At 43.1% G+C, this 18021-nt stretch overlaps 1 protein-coding gene across 9 annotated transcripts in view; it reads right to left on the reverse strand.

Annotated features, from left to right (window-relative positions):
• Positions 1-18021, reverse strand: part of TIAM2 (TIAM Rac1 associated GEF 2) — a 260221-nt gene that overhangs the window by 145577 nt on the left and 96623 nt on the right. The window contains exon 1 of one of the 9 annotated variants that reach the window (XM_039528203.1): positions 714-733. The exons of the other annotated variants lie outside the window; for them this stretch is intronic. The gene's annotated coding sequence lies outside the window, so the exon portion shown is untranslated. Of the gene's footprint in view, positions 1-713; positions 734-18021 lie in introns of those variants that run through there. 9 annotated transcript variants of the gene reach the window in all.

Genomic DNA, 18021 nt, shown 5'->3' on the forward strand with positions numbered 1-18021 from the left:
TGCATCTGGCAGCCATAAGGACTCTTTCCAGGTCCCTGGCATCTGAGAGGGTTGCAATTAATGTTTTTCTTTGTTCACTCTTTCCAGGCAAGGCCCTAAGGGGAATCCTATAGCATTTTCCATATATAGATGATCATCATGCACATGACTATTAAGTATATTTGCAAGAAATATAGCCAGCAAAGTAGGGTTTGGAAGTTCTTTGCCTCCAACAACTCCAAACATTTTGCAGAAGCAGATCTGGTTTTCTAACTGCTCTCCCCCCCTCCACTTTTCTTTTTTTCCCCAGAAACCCTTAACTATGGTTTTCTATGAGCGGCCTATTCTGAAGCAGCAATTTTACCTTCCTGTATATTTTCTACTATCTTACCAATTTATCTTTCGGCTTCTTGGGGCATTATTGCTGACATAATGGTACTGCTGATACAGGGCATGATCCAAAGCCAAATTCCAAGGTGGGAAGCTGGGTTTTTCAGGTGGTCATTGCCCCTATACCTCTCTGCTAGGTGACAACCAACCGTAGCTCGAAGGTCTAGTCCACCAACTAGCAGGAATCTTCCAATAATATTTTAATGTCCAGATTCTACAAACTGTTGTGGTGGCTGTTTGGTTATCAGAGACAAATGGCACAATCCTATGCAACTTCTCATTAACTACTGAGAGTGCAGAAGAGATAAATGGGCAGGGCAACAAAACAGGATCATTTTGCTTACCTGTGCACTTGGTAATACCAGACCAAATATATGTCCTTACGTGTATTTAAACTATACAAGAGATAAGTGATGTATTACTCCAAATGGGTGCCTCTGTGTATCCTCCAAATATTGTATTTCCCAGTAGTCATTGCAAAGCTGCAGGGGCCTCCACAAAATTCATTCCTATGAACAAAAGGGAATGGGCCTATTTCTCTGTTGCCCTGCACCTTGTGTAGCCATTTCCACCAATGCAGAGCCTGTGTCAACTGGTTTCAATTTTACCATTCTAATTTGGTAGCACTTTATCCCCACTTTGCACAGGTATAATTGAGTACACAAGATACAGAGCAAGGGAAACTCAGGCCCGTTATATCCACGTAGCTTTCTCAAAAAAAAAGAAAAAAAAACTTCTCACAATTTCTAACACAAATGACAACTAAAAACCTTTCTTCTAATCAAGCAGTTACTTCTAACAACTAGAAAAGAAGAGAATTATGTAATGAGCTTCTCAGACACTACAAGGATGAGTGCCAATTTAACTATATATTGGAAGCTAGATTAAACAAATAGATTGAGAAGATGACACTTCTGGGAATAATACAGCAACATGGGCTAGAATATCTATATTGTGAAGATGATCCAGGAAATAACATTTCTGGGGAGAGTACTGGTATCCACATATTCAACAGACACAATAGCAGATCTTCCAGAGTTAATCTAAAATTTACCAAGTGACATAACCCATCTCTTCCCTCCCTTCTCCCCCCGCTCCCCACCACCACTCTCTTTAGCTTCCCCTTTTCATAATGTTATGGAATTTCTCACACTGTACAGGGCTATCTGCAGTTATTTCTAGGTAGCCTATAAACAGCAACGTTCCCGCATTTATTGGCACTGCTGTGGTACGGTTATTGTGCTGTTCTTTTCCCTTTCCTCACTTGGGATTAGAAGCGCCGGTTTCTTTCACTTTCAGCTACAATGCCATATACTTTTAATATTTATCCTTCAGTCATCTATTATACTTTATTATGATGTATTGTGTTGTGTGATGCAGCAAGACAAATCAAAAGGAGGTGATGAATAAAATGGTAAATTGATCCCCCAGAATGTAGAAACAGGAGGGATAACAGGGCTGAGGAACATTTTGACAAAAGAGATATACTGCCTCTCTGGCAAACTAAATCCAAGCATCATGAGTTCAAATTTGACAGACGCTAAACCATGATGTCATATGTAATGTTTTATTCTAAAGGACTATTAGCATAAACAAAGGTTCAAAATAATGTCTTACAACAGGAGCAATTCCTATGAACTCAATGGAGTTACTTGTGGAATAAGGTACTATTCAAATGTAATCTAGCCCTATTAGAAAAGAAGGTGCAGAAGTATTTTTCTTGATTGAAACAATTTGTTTACTTTATTCATTTGACACCATTTTGTGTATGGTCAGTCTCAGCATTTCCCCTGTATAGACAGTTAGGGCCCAAACCTGCAAGTATTTGGACAGATCAATAACTTTATTAATGGTAGTAGTTCAATTAAAAACAAGTAAAATGCCTAAAGTCACTTGTATGCCAAAGTGTTTGCAGAATTAGATCCTTAGTAAATCAGTTGACCATGCCAAAAAGATCTCTTCCTTCCCATGCCCCAGGAATTTCATTATTCTTAGAACTTTTTGTGCATATAAAAGTGATTCTCTTTACCCATTATCAAAGACAGGATATTGGATCAGATGGATGATCAGTCATATGCAATATGGCCATTCCTATGTTCCTACACAGTTACATTAACAATCTCATGATGATGTAAACAGGAGCTAAAGGAAGGAGTAGCAGGAGATAACATAGCTCCTCCTCTTCAGCTGGTGCAGTGAAAGCTCTCCTTCCTATTTCTGTATATTTTAACCACTGGATATAGGTGATAATTAAAAGCTGCAGGTCACTATTGTAAAGAACATCTATTATTTTCCTTCCTCAGTTTTCTGTTTTGGTTATTAAAATGAAGCTCGGGATTTCCCTTCAGAGCTCTTCCACAGCTTTCTATGAAATCCACGTTTGCGGAACTCTTAACATCACCAGCAACATGCAGAAGAGGAAACCCACACCTACAGTAACACAGGTCACTACCAGTCAAAGTTGTTGTCAAGCCCTGGACTAAGTTCAGAGACTGCACTGTTATTTTATTAAAAAAAAAAACACATACTCTCTCAACACTGCTGTAGAAGAGCTTGGGAATCTAGAGCACTTAACACAACAATCAACTTGGCTAAGAATGCTTATAAAAACGTGACATTGGTATTTCACCCACAGATACTTGCTTCTCTTCTTTGGATTTTTTTTAAACACTACTTCTTATTAGCATGGATTAATCAAATTTCTCTGCTCTGTTCACCAGGGCTGGCCTTACCAGGAGGCGAACTGCGGCAGCTGCCTCAGGTTCCAGACTGGTGGGGGGGTGGGGGCACTAAGACCCAGAGTGTAGAAAATTGAGTCTGCTGCATATGTATTCTCTCTGCTCTAGATGCATAGGGATGGTGGAGTGCTGTGCTGGAGGAAGGAGGGCACAAGAGACATAACAGACAGGAGGAGAAAAGGTGAGAGGAAATAACAGAAAGCAGCAGGAGCTGCAGGGAGAGAGAGGAGGAGGAGCCTCTTATGTATCTCTCTAGCACCCCCAGGAGCCTGATTAACTGATGATTAACATCAGCTTCTCAGGGAGCTTCCTGTTTCCTTCTGCTTCCCTGAACCCACTTGAGGAGAACAGGCAGTCAACTGAAGTAGTAGAAGCCAGTTAGACCCTGAACACACTGATATTTTCCCTCACTCAGGCCATGCTACCAGCCTGCTTATTTGTCCCCTTCAATTGAGTGTTGAGAGTCACTATAGCTGGCACAGAACAGCAGTCATGAGTGAAAGAAGAAAATGTCCCTCTGGGGCAGCATTCAGAAAAAGAAAGTAAGCAAAGGAAGTTTTTCTATCTAAGCAGGAAGGAGCTACATAAATGGCCATGTATCCTGAGATACATAAAAGCAGCAAAGAGTCCTGTGGCACCTTATAGACTAACAGACGTATTGAAGCATGAGCTTTCATGGGTGAATACCCACTTCGTCGGATGCATGACATAGACACAAAATGTTCATGGTGAGCCTTCCGGCCCCAATGAGGATGTGAGTGGTGAGGAGATGCCAAATCTTCCAGGTAGTTAGAGTGTAGGTGACCTGGCAGCTACTGCAGCATCCATATGTCCATCTCAAATGGATGTAACCATGCACATTCCTGAAGAAAAGTGTAGATCAGAGAAGAGGGTGGTGGAGGCACAAGAAACAGCTGCTGCTGAGTTTAGTTCCTTAAGGCTAGATGATCCAAGACTGTGGACCCGCTTGAGCAGTAGCCTGAGGGACTTCCTTGTACTGCATGGGCCACAGCAAGTGAAAAACGTCATGTTTCCCAAAGACAATGAAAATAGAAGTTTCCATCCAACACATTACTGGCGTGAAATCCCCAATGGTAACAAAGTGGACAGGCCATGGCTTATGTACTCAAAAACCCAGAATGCTGCATACTGTTTTTGTTGCAAACTCTTCCAGTCTAATGTTCCAGACACTGGGTTCTACAGGAACAAAGGACTGGAAAAATCTGGCTAGAAATCTGGCATGCCATGCAAAGGCAGCAAATCACCAGAAAGCATTCCATAGGTGGAAAGAGCTTGAGATGAGACTAAAGGTTAAAGGCCACCATAGATGATCAGCATCAAGAAAAGATTGCATCAGAGTCTCTTTACCGGCAAAATGTTCTGAAAAGGCTCATTGCCATAGTGAGAATGCTTGCCACCCAAAACCTAGCATTGCGTGGCACTTCAGATCAGCTGTATGTGCAAAACAATGGAAACTTCCTTAAAATTGTGGAGCTGATGGCTGAGTTTGATGCTGTACTCCAGGAGCATCTAAGTAGACTCACCACCCAAGAAATTTACACACACCACTACCTTGGAAAAACAATTCAAAAGGAGATCATACAGTTACTGGCAACGAAAGTCAAAACAGAAGATTGTGGCAGATCTGAAGTCAGCAAAATATTACTCTGTTATTCTGGACTACACACCTGACATCAGCCATACGGAGCAAATGACTTTAATGGTGTGTTTTGTAACAACAGAACCTAGTGAAAATGTCCCTGCAATGGTGACTGTCAGAGCATTTTCTAGAATTTATTGACATTGATCATACGACAGGAGCTGGTATGTCAAATGTGCTTCTTAAAAAGCTGGAAGTTACGGGAATTGCAATAGCTGACATGAGATGTCAGGGCTACAATAATGGTGCCTTCATGATAGGAAAGAACAGAGAAGTGCAGGAACAGATCCGAGAGTTAAACCCTCGAGCTTTTTTTGTCCCATGAAGTTCTCGTTCATTGAACTTGGTGGTCAGTGATGCAGCATCAGATTCTAGTGAGGCTGCTGAATTTTTTAATGTAATTCAAAGCATCTATGTATTTTTCTCTGCATCAACTCATCGATGGCAAATTTTGAAGCAACATCTGGGAACATCCTCTCTGACACTGAAACCACTGAGTGTCACATGATGGGAAAGTCAAGTGGAGGCGATAAACCTATCGAACACCAAATTGAGAAGATAGATGATGCCATAGTTGCCATTATGGAGGATAATGCTATGACAGGAACTGTTCATGGGAGAACAGTGGCAGAGGGAAATGGAATCACAACGAACCTACATAACTTCAAATTTCTGTGTGGCTTAGTGTTGTGGCATGACATACTGTTTGAAATAAATGTTGTAAGCAAGAGATTCCAAGGTGTTGACCTTGACATATCTGAAGCAATGGAACTAGACAAAGCAAAGTCATACCTACCGTTTTACCGGTCAGCTGAGGGATTTCAAAACGTTCTGAAGAGTGCACAGAAGTTGGCAGAGGAACTTCACACTGAAACTATTTTCCCACCCATTCAAGTATACAAGAGTTACCGAAGAAGACGACATTTTGATTACGAGGCACGGGATAATCCCATAAGAGACCCCAAACAACAATTCAAAGGTGAATTCTTTAACCAGGTGCTAGATTGTGCAATACAGTCAGTTGGAGAACGTTTCATGCAGCTCAAGGAACACAGTAGTATATCTGGGCTGTTGTGTGATATTCCAAAACTCCTCACTATACCTGAAGAAGACCTGCACCAGCAATGCAGGGCACTAGAGACAGTGTTGACACATGATGACATGCGCGATATTGATGCGAGTGATTTAGGTGATGAACTGAAAGCCCTTTCAAGATACATTTCAGCAGGATCAATGCCAAGGCTGTTCTGGAAGATATATGTGCACAAATAAGATGACCACCCTCTTTCCAAATGCTTTTGTTACTCTGCACGTACTTCTAACACTTCCTGTAACAGTTGCCAGTGGAGAACGCAGCTTCTCCAAGCTGAAGTTAATAAAAACACATCTACACTCCACAATGACCTTGCAACCACCTCAATAGAGCATGAGCTGGCCTAATCTCTGGACCTTCTGGAGGAAGCAGTTCAAATCTTTGCAACCAAGAAGACATGGAAAGCACCACTTTGATTATTCAAACAGATAAAAATGCCAGTGTTAACTTTTCTTGTCTGCATAGTAAACTTTCAAATGCCTGAACAGCAAATACAAATGTTACTTTAAATTTTTGAACAAGGCATTTTAAGTGTTAACTTAAAATGCTTGTTCAAAAATTTTAAGTTGTTAGGTCTCCTTTATTGGGGTAGGTAGCAGAGCAGTACCATGAGAGGAGTAGAACAGGAAGAAGGCAGAATTGAGACCTTTCAAAGTTTTGGCCTAAACGAGGGGACATGGGGGCATCATTTGAGCTCCCCGCCTTAGGTGCCAAAATGTTGCGGGCCAGCCCTGCTGTCCTCAAATTTGCACTCTCTGCTTACTTGTTTCCTTCTAATCTTCACTTGCTATCTCACTGGGCAATAGCATATGGTTTCTGGATTTCATCCAATCACTTTAGTAATGATTATCACTATTATGCCGATAAATGGTAGGCCAGAGAGTGGGCCATCCTAGATGCTTGTACAGGGTAATACAGGTGCATAAAGATGTCCACTTACCTCCTTGCACCAGCTACACACACATCACTGATCAACTAATAGCAGCATGGGGGAGAGGCAGTCTCTGTAAAGCCTCTCTAAAGAAAACCAGGAGACAAACTGGTCTGCTCTGGTGGCAGTGCAGCTATGGACTATCCCATGCAGGGGTTGTGGAAGAGCCACAATTTAGCCCTGAATTAATAAAACAAATTACTATTTAATACTGTAATCGCTTTCCTTAAGCATGACTGTTCTCTTTCACTTGTGAAAGAAGTGGAGTTCATGCAACAGGATATTCACCATAACAAAGAAAAGGAAATTGCACTGTAACGTGCTGAGTGCTATCAGTAGCACTGGCAAAAGTTAGAGAAATATTTAACTTATGATTAAAAGGGTGGTTGATTTGCTGAGTGATAACAGAAACAGTCACACCAGGGATTCTTCCTGATTTTCTTCTGTTGTACTGAACATGCTTTTTCCCCCTTCACAAAATAAATCAATAGTCTAGAATTTTAAAAAGTGGTCTATAGCTTGAAGCAAATTCAATCGTGTAACATATAGTAGAGGCTGAATAAATTCACAGATTCATGCTATAAAGCCAGAAGGGAACAACAGATCGCCAATATGACCTCCTGTATATCCAGGGCCCTTAAATTTCACCAAGTAACTCAATAACTTGTGTTTGGCTAAAGCATATCTTCCAGAAAGGCATCCAGTTCTGATATGAAGAAATCAAGAGATACAAGAATCCACCTCTTCCCTTGCTAGTTTGTTCCAGTGGTTAAATCACCCTCACTGTTAAAAATGTGTCTAATTTCTAATTTGAATTTGTCTGACTTCAGCTTCCAATCACTGGTTTCTTCTTATGCCTTTCTCCACTAGATTAAAGAGCTCTTGAGTAGCTGGTATTTTCTCCTTGTGAAGCTACTTAAATACACTAATCAAGTCACCCCACAATCTTTTATCTGATAAACTAAACAGATTGAGCTTTTTAAGTCTGTAACTATAAGGCATTTTCTCCAGTCCTGGAATGAGGAGGTTACTTATCTATAATTGGAGGTTGTTCAAGATGTGTGGTCCTATCTGTAGTCCACTGAAGGTTATGCATGCATACCATGCACCCTGGCTCACCTCATGCTTCTGTCCGAGGTGACAAAGGGTGGGGCAGAACAACCGCATCTCTAGTTCCTTCTCCACCTTGAGAAGATCCATAGTCGAGGGGAAGGAGAGTGGGAAGTGCAATACAAATAGGGACCATGCAACTCAAAGAACCTCAAGTTACAGATAAGAAACCACCTCCTCTTCTCTGAGTGATGGTCCCTGTTGTATTTCACTGAGAATGATTAACAAGCAGTACCTAAGTCGGAGGAGGGTGCGAGGATAAGGATAGAATGGTTGTGTGGAGAACTGCCCCCCCAAAAGAAGGTGTCCACCACAGAGTCCTGTAGTAAGGTATATTGTGTTGCAAAGGTGTGCACCGAACTCCACATGGCCGCTCTACATATGTCTAGGAATAGCACATCTTGAAGAGAGGTTGTGGTCAAAGACTGAGCTCTCGTGGAGTGAGCCCACACCCCTGCAGGGGGGAGATAAGCCTAATAGTAGGTAGCAGAGTTTAATGCATCCCAAAATACACGTAGAGATTCTCTGGGTGAAGATGGCCTATCCCCTGAATCTTTCTGTTACTGCAACAAACAGTCTGCAGGACTTCCTGATAGGTTTTGTTCTCCATAAGTAGAAGGCTAAAGCTCGGACATGTAGGGAATGAAGTCAACATTCCCCTGCAGATGTGTGTGGCTTAAGTAAGAAAACAGGTAAGTGAAAATTGATTGATGTGAAACTGGGAGATCACCTTTGGGGAAAATTGTGAAAGGCAGGTCCTCCATCATAGCTCCAAGTTTGCTGACTCTTCTCATGGACGTGATAGCAACAAGAAAGGCAACATTCATGGAAAGGAGGGAGATAAAGCACAATGCTAATTGTTCAAAGAGGGGTTTCGTTAGCAGGGGTGAACTAGACTCAGGTACCATTGGGGTGCGATCAATTGAACAGGTGAAAAGGTTCTGATGAGGCCCTTTCAAACCCTGCAGTTAGTGGGTGTGTAAAGAAAGGAACCTTCCATGGGAGGGTGGAACACACTAATCACCCTGAAAGAGTTGAGGGCAAGACCTCATGACTTCAAGGATAGAATGTAGTCCAGGATGAGGGGGATCCCCACTGATTTTGGTAAAATTCCCTTTTGCTGGGCCAAGAAAGCAAAACATTTCTACTTGCCCTGGTAACATTGCCTAGTGGATTCCTTCCTGCTGCTGCTGGAGAGGATGCCTTGCATGGCCAAGGAACAAGTACATTCTCAAGCAGATGTCCATCCAAATACTATGCTCTGAGGTGGAGCACCTGTGGATTGGGATGTCTGATCTCATCGTTCTCCTGTGTAAACAGATCAGGGAAGTTGGAAACAGCAATTAATAGATGGTATGACATGCAAAGGAGATTGGGAATCAGAACTGTCTGGGCCAGGGGGACGATCAGAATGACCGTCGTTCTGTCTTGTTGGATCTTGTGGAGCACCTAAGGCAGGAGTGGTAGAGGAGGGAAGGCATAGTTGATTTGGTCTGACCAGGAGAGTAGGAAAGTATCATCTTGAGAGTGGAGGCTGAGACCTCTGCTGGAACAATATGTGGTGCATTTGTTGTTTATATCCAAGGAAAATAGGTCTCTGGTCAGGATCCCCCATCAGGTAAAGAGGTTGTGTACTACTGAATCGTGGAGTTCCCAGTGGTAGTTGATTACAAAATGTCTGCTGGGCAAGTCTGCAAGCACATTCTGTGCCCCAGAAAGATAGGCTGCGGATGAGAGGATCTGGTGATTGATGCACCAGTTCCAGAGATTGACCGCTCTATGTGCAGAAGCGGTCAGTCTCCTTCCCCCTTTTTTGTGGATATAGAAAACACTGCTGGTGTTGTCTGACAAGATGAGAACATGATAGGAACAGATGAACAGGAGAAAGCCATGCCAATCCTTTCTTACAGCTCAGGAGTTCCAGGCCATTTATGTGCATCCTGGATTCTAAGGAACTTGGTCTCCCCGGTGTCATGTGATCAGCCACATATGCTCCTGTGCCTATACGGGATGCATCAGTGATGATCATCTTGTCAGAGGAGGATGAGAGAAAGGGAACCCCCCTCACATACATTATATAGATCGGTCCACCACTGAAGGGATGACAGTACCTTGGTGGGACTGTCAGCATGAAGTCCATGGTGTGATGTTTTGGCAAGGAAATTGACTGGAGCAATGTCTGGAGGCAGCGAAGGTAGAGTCATGTGAAAGTATGTACATGAAGCCATTTGCCTGAGAAGGGACAGACAATCCTGGCTGGTACATAAGAATTGCTGATGATACAAGTTATGATGTGTCCCAGTGCCTGGAACCTGTCTTTTAGTAGGTTGATCAAATACATGGTGGCCCCTATGAAGTCCAGGGACTACATGAGGTCTAGGATTGATTTCTTGACAGACTCTGAGTTCGAGGGATTAAAGAAGGCTAAGCAAAATGGAGTCCTGACACTTGGGCTTTGTGCCTGGACCGTGTGGCTAGAAGCCAATCATTGAGATATGGAAACATGAGAACCCCATGTCTGACACAGGCCGCTGAGATTGAGAAAATTTAGGTAAAGATTCTGGGAGCGGTGGCTATTCCGAAGGGAAGTACTCTGTACTGGAAATGGTGGGTACCCACTGTGAATCTCAGGAAATGTCTGTGGGCTGGATGGATATCAATGTGAAAATAAGCATCCTTCATATTGGAGGGCCATAAACCACATGCCTTTCTCGAAGGATGGGATAATCATTGCCAACGTGACCATACAAAACTTGAGTTTGTGAATGAAGCGATTGAGATGACTGAGATCAAGGATTGGTCTCCACTCACTTTTCTTCTTGGGTATCAGGAAGTAAGTCAAATAAAACCCTATTCCTTGATATTCCAAGGGAATGCATTCTCTCTCTCCCCTCATTGTAGTAAGGAATCCACCTCTTCGGTGAGAATGCTGTCGTGAAATTGGTTCCTGAGGAGTGATGGGGGGGTGGGTTTGGAGAAGGTAGCATGATGAATTCAACGGTATAGCCATGGTGGATGATGTTCAGCACCCACTGGTCTGTTACTGCACTCCAAGCTTGGGGGAAAAAAAAGAGTACTAAACGACCCCAAGGAGAGTAGAGGGGTCATGAGGTGGTAGGCATACTGGTTGATGGCTCTTGAGGTTGCCTCAGAAATACCTCTTGGCTGTAGGTTGTAGCTGTGAGGTGTAAGCCTGTGAAGGGAGGCAGGGAGTTTTCTGTCACTTCCTCAGTGGCTTGTAAGATCTCCGAGGGTAGAATTGGGTGTATTTGTGGCTTTGGGTGGATGGTGGGTGGTGGAATTTACACTTTGGGGAAGGAGTGTTGTTGCCCAGTGACTGAAGGGTGGCTCTGGAGTCCTTCAAGGTATGTAGCGATTCATCTGTCTTTTGATTAAAAAGATAGGATTCATTAAAGGAGGGGTCTTCAATAGTGTTCTGGACTCCCTAGGGAACCCACAGGAATGGAGCCAACATTCCCTATGCATAACTGTGGCCGTTTCTGTGGCCCTGGAGGAAGTATCTGCTGTGTCCACTGCCGATTGAAGCACTGTTCTGGCTACCAGCTTCCATTCCTCCATCAGCGCCTGAAAATGAGCCTGGTCATGTTGTGTGAGGCTATCAGTAAATCTGTCAAATTTGCTATAATTCAGGAAATTGTAGCTCTCAGCCCTTTTCAGCCTCCCAGCACTATCTCTAGTTCAGGAAGGTCCACATGCTAGCTCCTCCACTGGCTCCTAGTTATCAGCCCTGTCCGGTCTCCTGGCACTAGCTCTCCAGGACAGTCAGCTCCTCCATCAGCCTCCTAGCAAATCCCTCTCTCTTCCCAGAGAGACCTCCTCCAGTCTTCTGACTCTGGCAGCCATAACTCACCAGCTCTGTCCCTCTCAAATTTTCCCTGGATTTTTATAGCCCCCAGGTACTGCCCTGCCTTCTTAATTGATCAACTGGGAGTACCTGTTCTGGCACAAGGGTGCTGGACCAACTTTATTTACTGGAGCCAGCCACCCTGGGATGTTACCTGAGTAATTTACCACCTTCTGAAGCAGTGGTGGGCAAACTACGGCCTGCTGGCTGTTTCCGGCCCATCAGACCTTTTAATCTGGCCCTTAAGCTCCTACCAGGGAGTGGGGCTTGCCCAGCTCCAGCGCTCCAGCTGGTCAGCAAAGTTGGGGGCCTGCCCTGCTCCATGCATGCCAGGGCTCGGCACTGCTCCCAGAAGCAGCGGCATGGCAGGCATGCCTCCCCTCCAGCTCCTATGTGTAGGGGTATCCAGGGGGCTCCACATGCTGCCCCCACCTCAAGCGCCAGAACTGTGGCCAACGGGAGCTGCGGGGGCAGTGCCTGCAGACCGGGCAGCACGCAAAGCCACCTGGTAGTGCCTCTGCTTAGGAGCCGGAGGAGTACATGCCGCTGCATCCGGGAGTTTCTTGAGGTAAGCGCCGCCCGGATCCTGCACCCTAACCTTGTCCTACACCCCAACCCCCTGCCCCAACCCTGATCCCCCTCCCACCTGGTGAACCCCCTCAGTCCCAGCCCAGAGCAACCTCCCCTACCTCAAACCTCTCATCCCAGCCCCACCCCAGATCCTGCACCCCCAGACAGAGCCCTCACCCCCCCAACACACACACACCCTAACCCTCTGCCCCAGCCTGGAGCCACCTTCCACACCCTGACCTCCTCATTTCTTGCCCCACCCCAGAGTCCGCACCCCCCAGCCGGAGCCCTCACCCCTCCCACACCCAACCCCCAATTTTGTGAGCATTCATGGCTCACCATACAATTTCCATACCCAGATGTGGCCCTCAGGCAAAAAAGTTTGCCCACCTCTGTTCTAAAAGCATTAACCTGAAAGGGGAATACATGTAAAGCACATAATTTCCAGTAATCTTAAATTTTAGTGTAAATCTTTTTAAAAGTTGTTTGTATTTTAACCAGAACAGCATACACCACATTTTGAAAAGAAGGAATGAAGATTAAATAGAAAAGCCTTCAAGGGCAGGATAAAAATCTTTGTTTACACTCATACATTCACGGAACTCATGAATTGATGGTTCTGCTGCTCTCAATTTAACCAGACATGAGTCACTCTATGGATGAAAATAAACATTTTCAATGTGTAATTAACTCTTAGCAAACTGGGTAGCTCAGCAGCAGAGAAAACAGAAAAATGACCTTAGGGTAAAGGTATTTGATATAATATTTAGGCCCCACTCTTGCAAACACTTATGCACATGCTTAAAGTTAAGCATGAGAGTAGTCCCATCAAAGTAAAAGGGAAAAAAGAATATGAACCAGGGTATAAGATTGCTGGGGGCTCGGTGAAACCTTGTTGAAACTGGTGAGCACGACAGCCGCCCTTCCTCCAAGATAAATGTAAGAAGAAATTAAACTTCTTCTGGACCAAAAAATAGCTGAAACAATAAGAGCCATTACCCAAAGCGCAGGCCACATGCAAGGCAGGTCAGAAACTGAGCCAGTTGGGCAGAAGGGTTTGCTGGGTATGGTTTTGGCAGAGGGGGTGGAAATGAGTTTGAGAGAGAGTGCATATAAACAAAACACAAGAGGAGCAGACAAGGAAGGCAGTAGAAAACCAAAAGACAGCCAGAGAAGTACTTTTAGCTTTCTCTCAGAGTCATGCTACGAGAGTGTGCTTTTTAGACACAGTGCCGGCAGGAAAGAGATCTAGAATATTGAGGAAAGAAACTGCCTTCCTTTGATTCATACTGTGTTCAGGGAAACAGGATTGTACGTACACTTTTTGTAAATAACTATGATTGTATCAAAGCAATACCTATAATCAATTTCTCATCATAAGAGAAACAGCCCATAAGACCTTGAATATTGACTAATCACTCGGGTCAAAAAAGGGTGGGAATATTTTATGCATCAAGCTTTCTAATTTTGGCCATGATGGTCAAAGGAACTGTTGATTTTCCTAAAAAGCCAGCTTAAGGAGTGATGTTGCTGTTTGCTGCCTGGTCCCTTGAGGTCCATGGCCTCCAACATACCCAGAGCTAAGTCTTTTCAGGATATTTTAAAACTGATGGAACATAATGGCATACATGTCACAACAAAGTGCTATGTCTCTGCTCTTCACTCCATGAACAGACAGTCTCAGGAAACCATGAGTTTGACTTTGAGACTCCTCCTATAGCACGAGTCCCTGCCAATGAAGATGTCAATCAATGGAAAATGAAAAAGTATTTTTTAGTCTTAAAGATTTGTTGTCAGTATTAGTTACCTCTTGGTGAAGGTTAAAGAAAACATGAACAGCTTTTTCGAAAGAACCATTTATCTACTTACACTTCAAGTTCTACCTTTTCTCTTTGTTTTGGTCTAGTGTTTTTCTTTCCTCTCCCCTCCGACCCCCCAGCGGCAGAGAGAAGAGAGGAGGGAAAAATGACGTGTCCTGATTCCCATTAGCTCTGCCATGAAATGCAGGATGCCTTAATAAGTAATATTCATCATAGCTTTGAAAAGCAAACACCAGGCTTGTACATCCAACTAAGGGAATGCTGTAGCCAGGGTGAACAATTTTAGTGCTTGAGGTCCTGATTCAGGAAAGCATCCCTGTTCAGAAAGAACTTAAGCACATGTTTAACTTTAAATGTGCATCTACATCCCATTTAAATCATTGGGCCTTAGGAATATGCTTAAAATTAAGCATGTACTTAAGTGCTTTCCTTAATCGGGACTTAACACAGTTCAAATCCTTGCTCCTCTTCATGTCAGTTCCTTTTCAAATTATAACCCTCTCCCAACTTCCTCTACCCCTTAACTCCTTTAAACAACCAAATTAAAAAGGCTATTCCAATTAGCATTAAACTACACTTATTCTTCCCTGTAGAATCATAACCACATGGCCGCATTAAAGCCCATGGATTACAAGCATTTTCATCATTTCAGTATGGAACTGACAGGATATTTCCCACAGAGATAATTTTGATGTGGTGGTAAATATAGTTTGGGTGACAATTTTAGAAAAAGCAGTGTATTACCTTCTCATCTTATTTCTTTAATTATATTTGTAATTTACTCTTCATTGGCCTTTACAGCAAAAAGATACATTATGGATCTGCTTAATAGCCTCTTAAAATGTATCTCTGAGCACAGCATGTTTGCACATCACAATGGGCAATTTCAGGCACATGTACAGATTTGCACAAAAATTATTTGTTTTCTGCCTACAGTACAAACACAAACTTCTGCACACAGACACACACTCAGTCTTTGTGAGCATGTGTAAGGATTCATGATGAAATTATGATCCATTATTAAAATGCAAATTAACAATTTACAAGCTTAAATTATGAGCAACTATAGTCATAGGTTGCCACAGACTACAGAGACAATGGAGTTAGGAAAGCTTTTATCATGGAAAAGGTTTGGAAAAGGTAAAAGGTCCACTTGATACTGAGTAGCCCAGAAATATTTTAAGCTTCATTTACCATTCACTTACATCCATGGCAAGTTAACATAATCTTTTTAGGGTGGAATCCTGCCCCCAGTGAAGTCAGTGAGGGTATCACCATTGATTTCAGTAGAGCCAGGATTTCACCCCTACGTCAGAGATTTGCTGCATATGATTCTGGGGCCAGGTTGTACCCTCAGCATAGTGAGTGCTCAGGTGAGGGAACTGAAGGAAGAGATGGTGCCAGGGTGCCCCAATCCTCTTTTGCCCCTGTACAACCACAGAGTACAACTGCAATTCCTCTGCTTCCCACAAACAGGGTGGCCAAGGATAGGGAAGAGGCAGCAGCATCACCCTCTCCCACCTTTATGGACCAGGCAGCAGAAATGACCAGCATGCAGGCCAGTATGCTGTCCCCAGTGAAGGTGATGTCAATTCATCTATTAGGTTTTTTCATGCTTTTTCCTTCCCCTTTTTCGATCATCAAGAAAAATGTGTTTCTTAAGCCCCTTTGTTAAAAGAGAGCTCTGTATCAGTATAAATGTCATTAGTTAGTTAATGGATAAGGTACCAGAAGATGGCACTCACGAATATGTAGCACAGTTCCTGGGTTTTGTAGGACCAATACAACTTTTTGTTGATGTGCATTGCAAATGGCTTTTTCCGTCAGCTCTTTACATAAGCTATTAAGACGTTCAACCTTTTTTTTTTTTTTTTTTTTATTGTCCTATAACTCTTATCCTCTTTCTGATTGATCCTACAGGGAAGTCAACATGAGGTAAAAACTAGCAGAGCTTCTAAACTGCACAAACAGGTTATGTCTACATTTTCACTTCCTTTCCCCATAACCTCTCTTTCTTAAAAGAAAAACAAGGAATTTACATGAAAAAAATGGAACTAATGCAATATTAAGTTTGAAAGACTAAGCACTCAGAAGCCAGACAATTCCAAAATATTAACTCTATCGCACTGCGCATACTGCAAACACCCTTTAAAACTCTACCTTTGCCACACAGCACCAATTTTAAGTACAAGATGTCATGGTGATTGCAGACACCATGGTGTCCCAATAAAGGTAGAATTTTAATAGTATTCACCATATGCAGTGTTTTAGTGTGTGCTCTCTCACTTACACTCATTAACAGAAACCTTAATTGATTTCTCCATTAGTATTCGATAAAATTTCCTGACTCTGGAGCAGTTGATTTCTCAAAAGATAACATTACAATGTCAATTTTTTCATTATTTAATTATTAACAGACCATTTACCAGGTACATTACTTTCTCTTGTTTTCAAATTAGGAGTCCAGGTTTGACTCCTTGCCCAGGAGGCAGCTATGCTTTTCATAGCACTGATCTGTTCCTAAGCTTTACCTTCTCTAATCAATGCCTTGAAGAAATCTGAACACAAAGCTTATCTGGTGACAGTCTATTTAGAGGTGAGATGTGCCACCAGACAGCTTGTGAAATCACCTCGGGAAGGCTCTTTTTGGTATGAGAGTATGACAGAAAATTGCACATGACCATCCTGCCAACATTATTTCTTCCCTCTACAGCTCCCTTCTCTATACCATCTATCCCTAGGACACACTGAGCCCTGAATCAATATTTGTTTTTCCTAAATTACAATCAATAAGAAACACAAACCCCAAGACAGCTATGAACATTATGATGCATTGTGATTGTTTCATTTTAATTATGTAACATCAGGATACAAACATATGCCATTGGATTAGTTGCCAGCCAGGAGGACTGGCAGTGACAGAGCCAAACTAGCTCCACTCAGGAATCCCTACCAGGTCCCATTTCCCTTAATTTCAGACAGACATTTTCCCTTCGCTAGAATGGTACTCCCTCGTGCTGGCCACCATAGCTCCAGGAAAATGACTGGTGCTGAAAGTATAAAACATCTCAAGACTGTCCAGTGTCCCAAAAGTCCACACAGTCCCCTGTCCAGTTGGGATAGGAGCAGGCAAATTACAGTTAGTCCATGCAACCGTGTGTCAATCTGCCTATGGTGGGTGCAAGAAGAAAGAGAAAAACAACCTGATCCCTTAGTTATCTCTTAGATTAACAGAGTTTAAGGCCCGAAGGGAGCACAAGATCATCTAGTCTGACCTCCTGTATAGCACAGGCCACCAACACCAGCCAGCACCAGCACTCTAAACCCAACAACCAAAATTAGACCAAAGTAGTATAGCCCACAGGAGACCTAGACTATTATGTACCAGAGACAGACAGAGAATAAGAAGTCCCAAGGTAAACCAGTGCCTGAGGCCCCTCCAATGGCAGGGCACTGATTAAGTGCGATATAGCTAGATAATCCTGGCAAGTGACCCACACCCAGACTCTGCAGCGGAAGGTGAAAAAACCCCAAAGTCACTGTCAATCTAACTTGAGGGGAAATTCCTTCCTGACTCCACATATGGCGATCAGTTAGAGCCTCAGCAAGTGAGCAAGAACCAGTCTGCTAAGCACTCTTGAACTGATGCTTCTTTTATTTCCTCCCAAGATGCAGCCATAAAAAGAGTGAAATGAGTCCTCAGTGGGCACAGAATACCTCTGCCAAACAGGCATTCAAGATACATGTTTTACTTTATCCATGGAGCTATGGACCTTTCAAAACCTTGACACTTTTCATTGACCCCTCCACAGAATGAATAAGTAGTGTTATATGAACATCCAGAGAATGTCACAATGGTATCCAG

This window comes from Mauremys reevesii, linkage group 3 (assembly GCF_016161935.1).
Source record: "Mauremys reevesii isolate NIE-2019 linkage group 3, ASM1616193v1, whole genome shotgun sequence".
Lineage (NCBI taxonomy): Eukaryota > Metazoa > Chordata > Testudines > Geoemydidae > Mauremys > Mauremys reevesii.